Source organism: Anas acuta, chromosome 17 (assembly GCF_963932015.1).
Source record: "Anas acuta chromosome 17, bAnaAcu1.1, whole genome shotgun sequence".
Taxonomy (NCBI): domain Eukaryota; kingdom Metazoa; phylum Chordata; class Aves; order Anseriformes; family Anatidae; genus Anas; species Anas acuta.
In genome coordinates, this window is record NC_088995.1 from 13,931,100 (window position 1) to 13,946,887 (window position 15,788).

General features: G+C 38.2%; 1 protein-coding gene and 1 long non-coding RNA gene across 7 annotated transcripts in view; both read left to right on the plus strand.

The window, feature by feature from the left end:
* The window catches only part of TMEM132D (transmembrane protein 132D), a 262,231-nt gene that overhangs the window by 166,667 nt on the left and 79,776 nt on the right, over positions 1-15,788 (plus strand). The window lies entirely within an intron of this gene.
* LOC137841099 (uncharacterized) lies at positions 5,171-11,054 on the plus strand. The gene is made up of 2 exons (XR_011088450.1): positions 5,171-5,866; positions 9,188-11,054. It is a non-coding gene; the product is annotated as an uncharacterized lncRNA (long non-coding RNA).

Here is a 15,788-nt window from a genome sequence, read left to right on the forward strand (position 1 = left end):
GCTCTCTTCCTGCAGAGGAAAGATACTTCATGTAGATCAAACCGACCTGGTTTTCAGCTGCAAATGGAGGTGGTTAAATCAAACTTGGGTGGTTTGTTAGGAAGAGGGATCAGATTATCCTTCATCTCAGGTGTAAATGTCTTTATTTGTTGAACGGAAAAATTTTATAATGCATAGCATGTAAAAAACTTTATATGTAGGAAAATAGTTGGTAGAATGTTCCATTTGGGTATATCCTAGCACAGTTAGCAGAGCAACACAGTGCAAACCCTGTTCCCCTGCAGATGAACACATTCTTGTCCTCAGACCCATTAGACCCATTTTGGCTTGTGAGAAGCTATATTTATGGCAGTCATATTAAATAAATTGTATCCAAGACCTAACACCAATTTAACATTATACCTTTTAGATAATTTATTGATTCAAGTTGCTCCTGATGTTCTTTATAAAAATTTAATGAAAATGTTGACAGGAAATAAACTGTTCTACTCACCATCAGCATAAGAAGCTGGATGAATAGACCAAATAAATAAATAAAATAAATTGCTGCAACAAAGAGGTTATGTATTATATAGGAAGCATTTATATATTGAAATCATTTATAATAATAACAGGAATCAACTGCTAACTGTCATGCCACCAGATGCTAAAGGATTTTAAAACACCTAAGATACTGATTGCCTTATAAATATACCTGTATGAAGAATTTTGGTTTTAGCTAGTGCTGTTTATGTTTTGGTAGCACCTCGATGTCAAGCTCAGACTTGGCCACCAGCATGCTCAGTGCTGTGGAAATGCAGATTTAATTATAGCCTTCCCCTGAAGAGCTCAGAAGAAGAGCAGAGGTCAATCTTAAAAACATAAAGAAAATATTTGGCCCTTCTCAGAAGAACGATGGGGATTTGGACAGTGTGATACAGCTCCCCTGAAGTTAACCTATTGCCTTCTCTTGGATTCAAGGTTTCAGCTCAGCTCTTCTTCCCCACTGCAGAACATGGAGCACAGAGCACAGATCTGGTTGTGTAAGTACCATTGGTGCTGGAGCTTATGGTCCTTGTAGCTCCAGAGGTGGTGTGGTTGTCCCCTCTTCTTCTCAAGGCCTTCTGTTCTGCTCCAGTGCTTTGCCACACCTCACACTGGCAGAGTGCTCCAGTTTTCTATCAGGAGCTGCTCAGGAGAACAAAGGAGGCCTGTGCTGGGGCAGCCAAGTGGGATGTTGGAGGCTATTTCAGCCTTCTCTCTGCTATCTATCTTCTTAAGCAGACAATAAGTATACTGTCAGGTGAGCTGAATGAATGCTTTTCTGTGGGAGAGCTGAAATGCGAATCCCTAGCCACGTGTATGATACGGACAAGGAAACTGATTACAAGGAGGATCATCTGTCGGCTGTGACTGGCCTGGATTCTGCCTCACCATTGGGAAGTGCAGGATCACATCAGCCAAAATCAGCTGATTTGGCAACTTTAAGGCTGAATGTTTCCAAACACTTCCACTGACACCAATCTTTGCAAAAAAGATGTCAAGATACTAATTTAAAAACTTTAACCTTCCTAATTTTTTTTTAATTGCAATTAAAATATTAAACAAGTTTTCAAATATTTAATTAAAATGTTACCCATTTCTGAAGAGTGACCTTTTAAATCAAGATGATATTAGTAAATCACAGATGAGAAATTGAGAAACTGCTGTATCATTGTGATGTTGCAAGCAACTGTTTTCTTTTTGTTAGTATATCCTATTGCTTTCTATAATAAAGTAGGCCAAGGTCAATTTCTTCTCAAAAAACAGACTTTTCGTTCTCCCAGTAATGAAAACTACCTGCCCTGGTTTTAATTCTCTTTCTTGAGAATAGCTATCCAAATGACAACAGTACAACAGACAATGCCTCTCCCCATCTTCTCTTAAGTGTTTCTGAGCTGGAAATGCTGTTTCTCCCTTTCAAGTGATGCATGTTTTATTTCAGTACTGTTTCTTTTTTCTGTTTTTACTCTTTGATTGATTTTTTGTAATTGCATGTGTTTACCCATAACTGATTATTATCTCCAAGTCTTTCTTTTTCTGTGTTGTTTCAGGCTTAGTTGATGGATGAAATTCTTGCTATTAGTCCCCATGGCTGAACTGTGAACTGTGTATGTAGTTCAAACTACTACATTAACAATGCCTCCCAAACTGATATCATTAGCAAATGTTCCAGGGTCATTATTGATAGTAATAAATAAAATCTGTCCCAAGAGTAATTCTGGAATATTGTAGTATCAGTTCAGAGGAACATGTTGGCTGTATACCTGTTGATCTCATGGTTTTACCTGGATCTGAAAGCCCACTCTGTGGATTGGCTCTCTGAGATTCAGGCAACTTCAACAGAAAATACTGAAAAGCTCGTTAATCAGTCTTTCTGTGATGCATGAGTCAGTTTAGATTCCATTTCACATTCTAGTAATCGTAATGAGTCTGTACAGCTAATAGGCGAAAATGTTTCATCCAGTAAACACATAATAATCTGTTATGCTTCAGAAACTAATTGAATCAAAAGTATTTGAAGCTACAAGACATTTTTCTTTTATGTAGATGTCATTTTTTTATACTTTTTTGGAGCATGTGGTATTGGCACCTATCTGTATCCAGACAATGGAGCAGAGCTGAGCAGTCCAACCTGGAGTGACAGCCCAGGTATTCTTACACGTCTGTGTTCAAGAAGTGAATACACTCACTTTGCAAGGGGGGTAATGTATAGAATTAATTTTCAAATTAGAATTGCCAATGAAAAAAGATGTAGTTTGGTCCTCTACTTATTATTACTATTATGTTAAACACTGGCCTTGCTCTGGCGCACTTCTGTTGTCTACGTACCAACAAACTGACAGATGCATGAGTCACTAGCACATAGCATTTTGTTTTGTATACAGAGAGAAATAAGAAAATAATGCAAGCACTTGGTAATCAAAGATGATTGCTTTCTGCCTTATCACCAGAATCTGACAAATGCCATAGTCTTTGGATTTTTTTCCTTCAAGAATTACTGATGACACTGGGGCTCTTAACATTTGAAATAGCAAGCGATAGCCCTTTTCCTTTAAAATTAAACATTTTGTTTACCTGTTGAGCATGCAATGAAATAGTAACTGCGTTCACAGTGAAGTCAATGCAAATGTTTTGCTACATAAATTCCCAAGCAATGCAAGCCAGCAAACAGGTCTTCCAGTTTAAAACATTTTTTTTTTTCTATCAAAGTTACGAGAGGCTCATGGAAAAATACCTTAATGATGTTGTTGTTGTTTAAGATGAGGTTAGAAATCTTGTTTTTGTATTTGGAGCTGCAGTTGCTAGATGACTAATACTGTAATCACCTGTAATAATAGAAGGCAACAGTCACCCAGTTTTTGTCTGAGGGGGGGAATGAATAATGAGGGCTTAGACTAGCTGCTGGCAAAGCTGCTGACAGCAACACAATTTGATGTGGAACATCGAAAATCAGGTTCCCTAGAGAAACAGGAACAAACAGAGGATATTTTTCTTATGAATTAAAGTCTAAGAAAAATGGCTTTGCATAACAGCTGCTGTTCTTTCTTAAGTGCAAGTTACATATGTTTTTCTTGATTAGACGCATGCAGTTGAATTGGGTTGAAACAAGCTCAGTCCTTCAGCCCTTGACAGTCTTTCTGTGTTTCTGTGAGGCTGAGTGATGCTATGAAATGTAGAAGGACCAGGAAAACATGGCAGATACTGCAAGTTCCACCCAGAACTTGTCTCTGCTTCTGTGGACACCAGACTTAGAAGACCTAGTCACTTGTCATACGGCTGCAAAGCCACTGGTATTAAAAATGTTATGTATTTAAAACAGATGTCATTTGGTGGCGAATTGAGTTTTCAGAATGAAGGTTTCAGAAATATTTGATAGTTTCTGTGCAGCTCAGTTTCAGCCAGCTGAAAGGGACGTTTTCAAACTTTTTCATTTTTTTTTTTTTTTTAACAGGGATAATGTTTGCTTACTTTACATTGAAATACAGTCAGACTAGGTTTGTAGGAAACAGGTTACTGCCTTCTGTTCCTTTTTTTTTTCATGTCAAGTTTCATCACAGGATTTAGTAACAATGTTGCCATACGAGGGTAGAAAACTGCAAAACAATCTTTAATTCTCACTGTTAAATTGCTTTCACTAAAATAGAGTAGATCACAAAGTTTTCTTCTGTGCTCAGATCTGGCAAATTTGGTCACATCAGGATCCATATTTTACAGTGATTTAAGAACAGTCTTCAAATGCACATTCACTGAAGTGATGATCTTATCTCCCTTTGTAGAGAATCTTTCTGAAGAGCAGTGAGATTCCTGGAGCGAAGGGAGCTCTAGATGATGTTAGCTGTCCGGTGCCCTGCTCAGAGAGCAATTTGCTCAGGGCTGTCCCCTCTTGAGTCTTGAGCACTTCCAAAGTTGGAAATCCCACAATCTGTCTGGGCAACCTGTTTCAGTATTTGACCACCCTCACAGTAAAAATTCTTTCCATGTATCGAAATGGAATTTCCTGTGTTCTACTTTGTGTCCAGTGCCTCTCATGCTGTTGCCATACACACCTGAGAAGAGGCTGGCTTCATCTCCTTTATATCCTCTGACTGGGTATCTATAAAAAGCATTAAGGTCTCCCCTTTGCCTTCTCTTAAGGCTGATCAGGCCTGGCTCTCTCCACCTCTCCTTGCATGTGTGCTCCAACCCTCAGCCTGCTTGGTGGCCCTGTGCTGGCCTTGTTCCAGCATGTCAGTATCCTTGGCTTGAGCTACAGACTCTTTTGGGTCCCCACCTCTTAATTTATGTGGTTATGAAAAGATTTTTCCCTTTTGGCATAATAAGGGGATGTTGCCTTAATTGGTTCCCTTCAGATTAGTGATTTGAATAAAACATAGCTGAAAAGGAAGCAGCAAATTTCTTGCTACTGAAATACATCTATCACCACTGCCGTGCTGTTAGAACAAAGCAGCCGGATATCATCACTCTTTTCAGCTTCCTGACATTATATTTATATGTATTTTGCGATTTTGAGGGACGGGGGGGATGGTGGTTAAGGCTTCCCATTTTTTCCCCTCTCTTTTGAGGATTAAGGTTTTAAAAATTATCTATTTACAAACCATGAAAATCTCCCCAAAATGGATTTTAACAAGTGTGTAATTGGATAATTTGACAACTGGTACACTGAAGCCCCAGAGATCAGGAATTACACTTCACTACAGAATAGTAGTTCTTCATGTAGAATTAATTAGATTTCCTCTAGATTACAAGTAGCAAAAAGAGTAGTTAATTAAGAGAATTATTCTCTGACTCTTCAATTCTCATTTTAATTGCCAGCCAGTGGTATTAAGAATTCCTTTTTCTTTGTGAGATATCTTTAGAGGCAAGCTTCAGAAAGACTGTGAGGGACAGTGGATTAAAAACTGGTCCAGGACTCAGAACTAACGGGCTCTGGCTATAAGTGCAAGTCTGAGTCGCTTTCTGAGAGACTGATTATGCATTGGGCCTGAAAGCTGCTGGGTTCATGGGAGGCAGACAGGAAAATGAATGCAGGTTCCTGATCAGGAGAGGGTAATGTTTTTCAGCAGCACTGCTAAATTAAGCAATGCTTACTCCTCTTCTCACCTGAGCCCACTCTTGGCTGGGTTAGTACGAATGCCCAGGTGGCTGCTGCAGTGCTGGGCTGAGGAACTGAGCTTAGTCAAGAATAACCCCTCTTTTTCTGTTGGGTCATTCTTGGTTCCTCAGGCTGCTTCATCACCTACCTATACACATAAAAGCAGCACAAAGAAAAAGCAGGGGCAGAAGCCACTTCAGTGAGCATGGCTCCAGAAAGGACAGCTTCAGGAACAATACCTGGGCACAACCTGTAAGATCTGTGGGGAAGCTGAAACCTTTGTTATGTGTGGACGTTGGCAGGGCATGTACTGCTGAACAGGGTCAAAAATCAATTGCTCTGTTCTGCCCAACCCTCTCTGAGAGAAGGGAATGGGGCACACAGCCAGTTGAGGTGTTGCCTTTGTGGTGATTTCTGTTTTGTTTTGTTTGGCTTTGTTTGGGGGCTATGCAGAATGAATTTGACAAACTGGATTTATGTGCAGGATGTTTCTGAACCTGCTCGTGTGAAGCCTCTGCCTAATGAAGAATGTATGTGCAGGGAGATCTTTTGTCCCGTACCTCCTTTCTCCTTCCTTTCGTACTGGCTGGCTGGAGTGGGACAGCAGAGAAGGAGAGGCTCAGAGGGGGGAAATTGTTTTGTTTAGGCAGGCAGGGATAAAGCAGAGCAGCAGCCTGTGATTCAGCTGGATGTCTGAGTCATGCACCGTACCTCCTGGGGCTCTCCTCTTGCCTTATGCTGTGCCTAGGGAGAACTTCAGTCTATGAACTGTGCAAAGGGATATTTTCATGTGCTACTACATAGCGTCAGAAAGAACAATATGAACATATAGCATCCAGGACAGTGGTCCTATTCACCTTGGAACAAGGGTAGTAATGACTTCTCTAAAGGTAGATGACATGGCCCTGAATCGAGTAGAATTAAGATTTCAGAGTTTCAAGTTTACTGAATGCAAAGACAAGAAAATTCATAAGGAGATGTTTATTTCATTTTTGTTGTGATCTTCAAAAAGAGATGAGGAAAAAGAAGTAAAATGGTAAACCTCTATAGCTGAGATTTCAGAGTACCTAACATGTTTTATAATCACTGATGTCATTTACAATTGTGAGGAGAATAAAAAAAAAAAAAATCAAAATGTGAAAAGTGGGCATTTAAAAAGCTTGACATTTAAAGAGTCTAAATTCTAGACATATAAGAAATGTAAATGTGAACTATATAAAAAACAAACAAAAAAAAAACACATTATTTTTCGTACCTCTTACTTGTAGCTCTATCATAACATAACACAATCACTACCCTGGAGTAGGATTCTGTAAAATTACTACCCTGGAGATACAGTAGTCGCAGTTCAAAGTGACTTTTTTTCTGCAATGCTGAACTTCTATTTCCTACACACATCAGCCCCAAACAGTTTGAAAGTAAGCATTTAAGCCATTGTATACCTTGCATGCAAATCAGTCCTGACAATTTGAAAATAGATTACAGGACCTTCAAATGTTGAAAACCAACAGTGTTTTGTTTTGTCTTTTTAAATTAAAAAAAAAAAAATAAAAGTAAAAAGTTTAATGTGAACATAGAAAAGCAGTGTGGTTTCATAAAGAACAGTAATACACTATTGTAATTCATACTAAAAATCCCAGCTTCTACTTGGGAATTTGTAAGGCACATTACCTTTGAATTTAACCATTCTGCTTACTTTAATGGAATAAAGGTGTGTTATTTTCATGTATTCATTTTCTCTTTGATCTTAGAAAGATGTCAGGAGGTGGAGTTAAGTTTCCCTGTCATAACTGGGTGCGATCTAATATATATATAGCTCTGCTGAATTGATGGTAACAGGAACGACTAAAAAAAATAAAAAGATTAGATGTGAGGGGAAAATCAAGCATTTCAACATTTGAGACAGAGAGGAAAAAAACTGAACATATGTAAAAATATGTTAAAGTATACATCTAATTTTGTCGTAAACTAAGCCATATGAGAATCGATCTGTACTGCAGCTGGTATAGCAAGACAACAGAAACTCTCCTACTTTAGGGACTTGTTTGAGCAGATGCAGTAAAAAACACTGTCAGTTTCTGTAGTTTAGTGGCATGTTCTATTCTATGGTCTCTTAAATGATTTGCCAATTTCTTATTGTAAAAAAATTATTTATTTTTAAACTTTGTCTTCTGATGCAGTTCTCTGCTTTTTCTCTGTACCAGCAACAATGTTCTCCTGGCTTATACACAATGAGTGAAAGGTCTTTATGTGAAAGAACAAGTACGGCTCCAGTCATCTTTGTTTCTAGTGAATCTTTTCCATATTAAGCTGGGAAGATGTGCATAAAAAACGAGAGTGAATTTGTTGGTATTTAGCTGGAATATATCTGTGAGGCTGAAGTCATTTCCTTTCTTGTTTCCATTTCTATTTCCATGTATTTCTATGGCCGTATCAAATAGTATGCTTTCTGGGGCAGAGACTGGTTTACATATATTATTTATCTGCTGGGTATGTAACAGTGTGGCCCTGATTTCAGTTGGATATGCTGGATGACAATGGAATGCTAATAATAATACACAAGCAAGCTCAAGTAATGGAGCATGTCTGCCTGCTCAGTTTTTGGAAGAGAGCTTGAAGAAGTAATTTAGGACTCTGTATTTATGAGACTTAGTAAAGTTTTGGTTTTTTTTTTGTTTTATTTTATTTTATTTTATTTTTTTTTTGGCTAGGATTCTGAGTAATAAACTTATTTTGAGGAGAAAACAATCAAACAAAAAACAACAAACAAAAACCTTCAGTCCTTCACAATATCATCAGCTTTTTCTCATTGTCTTACATGGAAATGTGACAACATCCAGTCTGGCAACTTTTTGCTTTCTTTGTTTTGCTTCTGAAAAATTCATGTGTTCAGAAAACTCTGGTTGCCCTGGCCCAGCACAAAGCTGCTCTGTATTGTCTCCTATTGTCTGTACTATGAAAGGAAAATATAATGTGATTAATCCTCAGGCAGAAATTTTACCTTTTACTTTTTAGGAGGAAGGTCTGCCAAGTTAGTCTGTTTCTGTGATACTTCTGTTTGCAAGTGCGGTAAGATACAAAAAAAAAAAAAAAAGAGAGAGATTCTTCCAAGATAAATGCAGCCAAATTACAGGACACAGAGGAAAATAGCAGTTCTGCAATGCCAGCTGAGATTGAGGTCAGTCAAGCCTGGTAGAAAGTCAGGTTCTGTTTTTCTAGTGTTTGGGACATTAGACAAAAAGAACAGGGCTAGTAACTGGAAAAGATTGGGAACCCCTGCACAAAATCTTTTTCTCTAATTTCCATATACCCTAATAATCCGGATTAACAAAATAGGAGGAAACACCATCTGAGATCTTTTAGGAGGTTGAGGAGGCAGATTTTAGTGTTTTGTACATGTCTCTAATGGATTCTCATAGTCTAGAAGTCTTCAAAGATTAAGGTCAAAAGGATATGTTTTCCTGTTTCTTTTGATGAAAACGCACAGGGTTGTCAGTAAAGAATGTATTCTGCTGAGAAACCGTAAAAAATAAAAAATCCAGAGTAAGGAAAGAATTTAAATATCTTTTTCAGGATTTACCATTTACCAGGGACACTGAGGAATCTCTCTGGAGCTCTGTCACCTTTCCCTGACCAGCTACAAGCAGAATCTGAGAAAAAATCTGAGAAAAAAAAAAAAAACACACAAAAAAAACACACAGAAGCCAGCACTCTTCCAGAGACCTTGAGAGCTGACCTGATTTCTTCATTGTAGTAAATTCCCTCTGAGCAACATGCAACGTGATAGCAGGTTCTTCGCTTTTGTATTGCCAGCAAGCCACAGTGATTGTGACACTGAATGGTCCAACATGCCCACATAAACAGCTGGGCTGTTATCACCTCTGCAACATCTGTCTGGCCAAGAAATGCCCTTGCTCCATTGTGAGCTGGTTTTGATCCAGCACTGTCAAGAACAATATCACCTGCTTTGTTATCTCCCGCATAAAGCAGGCAGTGGTCCTCTGATTGTTTGCTAGTTTCCTATTTTTATCCTCTTTGGATTTACAGAAGTTCTTGTTACTTTCTTGAGCGTCCAGCCTGGGCACACATTAAACTTCAATGAGTTTATAATAGTATTTCTGTACTCTTTCCAACAGGGAGTAGATCTTAATTGTAAGAATTCTTGCTGATGATGTATAACAGCAGTTAGTTAATGCGAATCTACTAAAACAGACAAGAACTAGCCAAAATGTTAGTAATACTGGTAGCATGTTGTGGTAAGATGTCTGTATGGGCTATTTGTTTATGCCTGTAGCTTAACAAAACAAAGGCTCCTTTTTCTATTCTCCCAGGTGAGAAAGAAGCCATGTCATTAAAAAGCAGTCTGGTTACACAAACACAGCCATGGTTTCTGCTGGTAGCACTCCATTAGGCTCTTCATGATGCTTTTCATACTCTCTCAGGTGTAGAGTCAAAATAAGGTAGTTTTAATTCCTGCTCCATCACTGTCTTTCCATAAGTGTTTGAGTAATTCCACCATTTCTAAACCCAGCTGATCCTTCTGCGCATCCACTTCCTCACCTATGTAACGAAGATACTATTGGCATTTTGTTCCTCTCTCCTGGAGTAGTACTAATTTTAGTTAAATATTTGTCAAGCTGTTTGAATTCCTCCAGTAGACACTCTTATAAATGCCAAAAACAGAGGAGAAGAATTTGGATGCTCTGATAAACTGAATTGATATATACACTGAACTGATAAATAGACTAATTGTTTTAACTTCATACTTATCCTCCCACTGCCCTCTACTGGGTGGCTTATCTCACCTTCCTATGGATATAATTTCATCACACCAGTATTTGCAGTACGCATGTGAATATCTTCTTGTTCACTGCCTCTTACTTGTCTGTTTGCACTATTCCTGACATATACAAAAGTTGCCCAAAGTAACAGTAACAGAGAACAGTTGTTCCCTTTCAAAGGTCACTACATGCACTCAAAAATATATGTTTGTATAATTCCTTTAGTAACAGTAATTAATGCACAGAAAAGGCTGAGGAGTAGTAACAAGGAAAAGGAAGGATAGGAATACTACAGTAGGTGAAGCAGCTAAGGTCTGATCTGTTAACAAAATGACTTAAAAATATGTGTCACTGGGATCTCATCACCTCTCTTCTTTTTATTTTTCTTAATTGTATTAATCAAGAGTTGCTTCATGGACAAATGGCTCAAAGAAAATATTTAACAAATTTTCTGTTTTTAAGAGTATTCATACCAAGAAATGTTGAAGAATGCTTGCAATAAGCACTTAGAGGAACTTAACAGAACCTAATGTTACATTTACTTAATAACTATCCAGCAGATAGCACTTCTGTGATCTTTGATACATCTTAACAATTTTAATAAAGATTGCAATAGCAGTATTTTAATTATATTAAAGGGTGGAGTACTTAATATGAGAGATTCTCTCTGATGCAGTGTATGCACCTCTGCTGCACAGTAAACTCTTTCTGACACTTTCATTCTTCCCACTGGGATATTGGCAAAGCTCTGTAAGGCACGGCTACACATAACTGAGCTGCCAGGAGAATGCTAGCCAGGTTGGGAGACGGGATAAGAGAGCACCAGACCAGCACCCTGGGTAGGAACTGGTAGCTCTGGTGTCCCCATCCCCACCCAGGGTGGGGTGGTCCCCCCAAAATTCACATTCCCTTTTCCTGTTCACTTGAGAAATCTGTCCCCGTTTTGTCTGATGTTGGTAGAAAAAGATTCATGTGGTTTTGGGGGGCATTTGGACAGTAGACAGGTTGATGCTGCCCTGAAACATGGAAGATTTTGGATCAGTGACTTTGGTTTAGGCTTTAGTTTCGTGTTTCATTTTGAGCATTTGACAAATAACTCTAAATGTCGACCTTAGAAATTGGAAAACAAGTGTTAGTTCAGCTGCATCTAATGTGAGCACTTTACCTTGTCACTATAACCTTGAGGGCTGTGGAGGAAAACTGTTAATAGGCTCCGATTGTTTTTATTTAAAGTAAGATAGATCTCTCCATGAAAGAAAACAACTTCTGTTTTGTTGCTCCTTTTTATATCTACCTGTTTCTCTTTCCATATAAACTCTTTGCCTTGTAGTTGAAACTCAGGAGACAAATCCAAAGTGAACATTTCACACCTTGCTTGTATAAATGGTTCATATGTTGGAAAAATCCCCAACATTGAGCAAATGTAATGATTTATGCAAGAAGAGATCTGCAGGAGCTGTACTACTATGTGACCACAATTCTTTATAGTTGCACAAATCACTTGCAGCTGCCCTCCGCTAAACTGTTCATGAGGCATTAGAGAAAAGGATTGATTTTCAGAATTCACTGGGAAGAAATGAAAATGAGTTTATTAATAAAGATATCAGTATAAGAGGTGTAAGTGACAGGCCTATTGGATTGTTTTCCCAGCTGAACACACCTACAGGCAGACTATTAGCTTGCTCTTTGTCAAGTCACAATCATTCCCATTTCACGAGTGTTTATGTGAAGAAAACAATGCCCTATATTTGTGCTGGGTATTGGTGTAGAAGGGTATGAAAAGATAATCAAGTGATCTTCAAAATATATAAAAAATATTTTTCCATTTATAAATTGTCTGTACTGCAGAAATGAATTGGAGCAGACAGACTGTGTTTAGCACTTACCTGAACTCCTTCTCACACCTTCCTAGAGCTCTGAGTGATTTTTTGCCTTTCTGTGCCATCCAGACACAGAAAGGATGTGCCTGTCCGCATGTGCAGCTACAGGTGGTGAGAGATACAGATTCATCTAAATCCTAGGACTGGTGGAAGGACTCTCCAAAACATCCCTCTTGGATGACCCCAAGGCAGAATTTTACAGGCTGCAGGGAGTGATAGATCAAGAATCAGAGAGAGGAGTGCAGGTCATAAATTGAGAACAAATGAATTAGAAGGCAACAGCAAGTAAAAAAACTTCTACAGAGGAAAGATATGATGGACAATATTTGACCAAAGAGATAATACCCAAGATCCAGTGATTCCAGTGACTTACTTCATGTTACCATATCCTCTACTTTGTTCTGGTGGGACACTAGGTCTGTAGATGCCCATTCAAGCTCCTTTGGTCAGGCCTAATCCACTTTGCTGCACAAAATCCTTGAACTAACAGTGTTGTCCTTCACTTCAAACCAAAAATTGCTCACATTTTGGGGATTTGGAAGATCCACAGTACACAAACAACCAATACTCCTTTACAATCACTAAATCCTCTACAGAAGTTGTGTAGTGATCAAAGGAATTTCAGTCTTCTTGCCAGGAAAACAGTTTATACTAAACAAATGGGAAATTCTCTCCATCCTAAGTTGACCCTCAATGTAGAAGAGTTACTTGGCTTGATCACAACTACATTTGTAAAGTGCATTAATTTTTTTGAAAACCTTTTTTATAGTTCTTGGTAAAGAATGTTTTATTTAATGCATATATGTTTGTACAGTTGAGCAAAGTTGACTTCTGCAAGATTCAAAATTTCAAGTTAAGAAGCAGGACAAGAAAGCACACTTAAGAGTTAAAGTATTTAGCATGAAACTTGGAAGTTACAAATGCATTTATTTTTTTTTCCTTTTTTTTTTTTTCTTTTTTCCCTATTTATGAGTGCTCTTTTCTTCAGCACTTTGAGAGGATTGCATAGCTTAATTTTTATGATGGCTAACTTATCTACAGTGAGCATCACTGAATCTGATGAAAACTGCTGATAAAGAAACCTGAATGAGACATAATGACCACAGCTTTTCCATGCCTTTATCTAAAACTTAGTAAACAGATTTAAAAAAATAAATAAATAAATAAAATAAAGGTTTTCCTGGTTTCTCCTGGCCATTTATTTTGTTTCTTGCCAATGACACTCCATATGAAAACATTAACTGAGTTTCAAAAATATCGGTATATTTTGTTGAAGTTTAATCACTATTTCTAAGACAAAACCACAATCTTGACATGAAGTAGTACTTAATGTTTCTATGAACATGTCTGCAAAGCACAAAATCGGTCATCCAACCTTGTCTCAAGAAAGGTTTGCTGTTAAGACCTTTAGAATCACAACTAAAATAGAAAGGTAAAGTAAGAAGTGGAAGGGTGTGGGAAGCAAAGCATTTGCCTTTTAATCACCAGGTTACAGCAAATGGAGAAGGCGCATATTCACCTATTAGTTTCATCCAAGTATATCCAGACTGTACTAGAGAGTAGGGAGCTCAATAAAAAGAAACTCATACATATATGAGTTATATCTTGGTAGCAACTGGCTGTAATTGCCCACCAGAGGCAAAACTGTTGCCAGTGCATTAACCATTAAAATGCTTATACACTATCATGCACTAGCAAGATATTTAATACAATCTTCCTCTCATACAAGTTTTATTACTCCTTTTCTTGTTTGCTAAATGTCTCAACAGGTACATATAGTTTATTTGTACAGTATTTCTTTTCATTTTGTTAAAAATTTGGATCATTATATCTGTTTTCAGTTATAAAACAGCCTACTGTTTACTCTGCGCTGTTTACTCTGCGCTGTTTACTGCGCTGTTTACTGTTTACTCTGCGCTGGTGCGGCCTCACCTCGAGTACTGTGTGCAGTTCTGGGCACCACAGTATAAAAAGGACATGAAACTTTTGGAGAGAGTCCAGAGGAGGGCTACGAAGATGGTGAAAGGCCTGGAGGGGAAGACGTACGAGGAACGGCTGAGGGCACTGGGCCTGTTCAGCCTGGAGAAGAGGAGGCTGAGGGGAGACCTCATCGCAGTCTACAACTTCCTCGTAAGGGGGTGTCGAGAGGCAGGAGACCTTTTCTCCATTAACACCAGCGACAGGACCTGCGGGAATGGAGTTAAGCTGAGGCAGGGGAAGTTTAGGCTGGACATCAGGAAGGGGTTCTTCACAGAGAGAGTGGTTGCACACTGGAACAGGCTCCCCAGGGAAGTGGTCACTGCACCGAGCCTGACTGAATTTAAGAAGAGATTGGACTGTGCACTTAGTCACATGGTCTGAACTTGGGTAGACCTGTGCGGTGTCAAGAGTTGGACTTGATGATCCTTAAGGGTCCCTTCCAACTCAGGATATTCTATGATTCTATGATTCTATGATACTGTATGTATCATGTTTATAATCAGCTTTAGGTATGGTTTCAGGTACTTGTAGTCAGCACTGGCTACAGATCTTCTGGGATCAGCATTTTTGTAGGTGAGGTTTCTATAACAGTACTTGTGGGATGTCATTAAAGGGTTACGAATAAATTTTGGCTGTAAAGAATTTGATGAGTGAAGCAATGCGGAGTCTAGTTCAGCCAGTCAATACTGTTTGGCATATACAAAAGTGAATTTTCTCACTGAAGACGTAAGGGGCATGAACTTTGACCTGAAAACATCTTTATTGTTTAAATAAATATCTCTTGGCATTTTTATTTTAGAAAAAAAATAACAATGTGGAATGTTCTCTTGAATGTTGCTGAAGAATGAAGAATAGATTGGATGATTCAGAACACATGAAATCCATTTCTTGAGTATATCAATAAATATACCATACTTTCTCTGTGCTCTTAAACAGACCATATTGAAAAATGGAACAAAAAAATCTTACATTTATGATGGCAGAATAGGTAATTGCACTCTGCAACAACTCTTTAAGGGCACAGGTACCATTTTGCAAATATTAACGAGCCTATGCAAATGCTGGGTGAGAGAGAAAAAAATCTGGCATCCTTTGAAAATTCATCCCTTTCGACCAAGTTCTGTCCTTGAATATGCACAGAGAATTCCAATTGACTTTGATAGGCTGTGCATGAATACATTTGACAGAAGAATTTGAGACTTAGAATTCCTTTTCTTTTCTGCAGCTTCCTGCTTGGCTCTACGTTAAGTTTTATTTTCTGTTGGTTTAGCTAATCAAAATATTCCTGCATTACTACATTAGAAAGAAACTTTCTCGAGTTCATTTACTGCTCACTTTGAAATTCATGTTCTTGAAGATCATTTAAGTGTGATCCCTAACACAATGAAAGATTTATTATTTTATTCACTGCGTATCAGGCAGGTGGCTGATACAATAGCTTTATAAACTGTGTATAGTTACAATTGAAAGGACATTGCGTTTTTCTGTACATAGAGATGAAACACAGATAATCTGTCTGAAGTCTCAACTTTT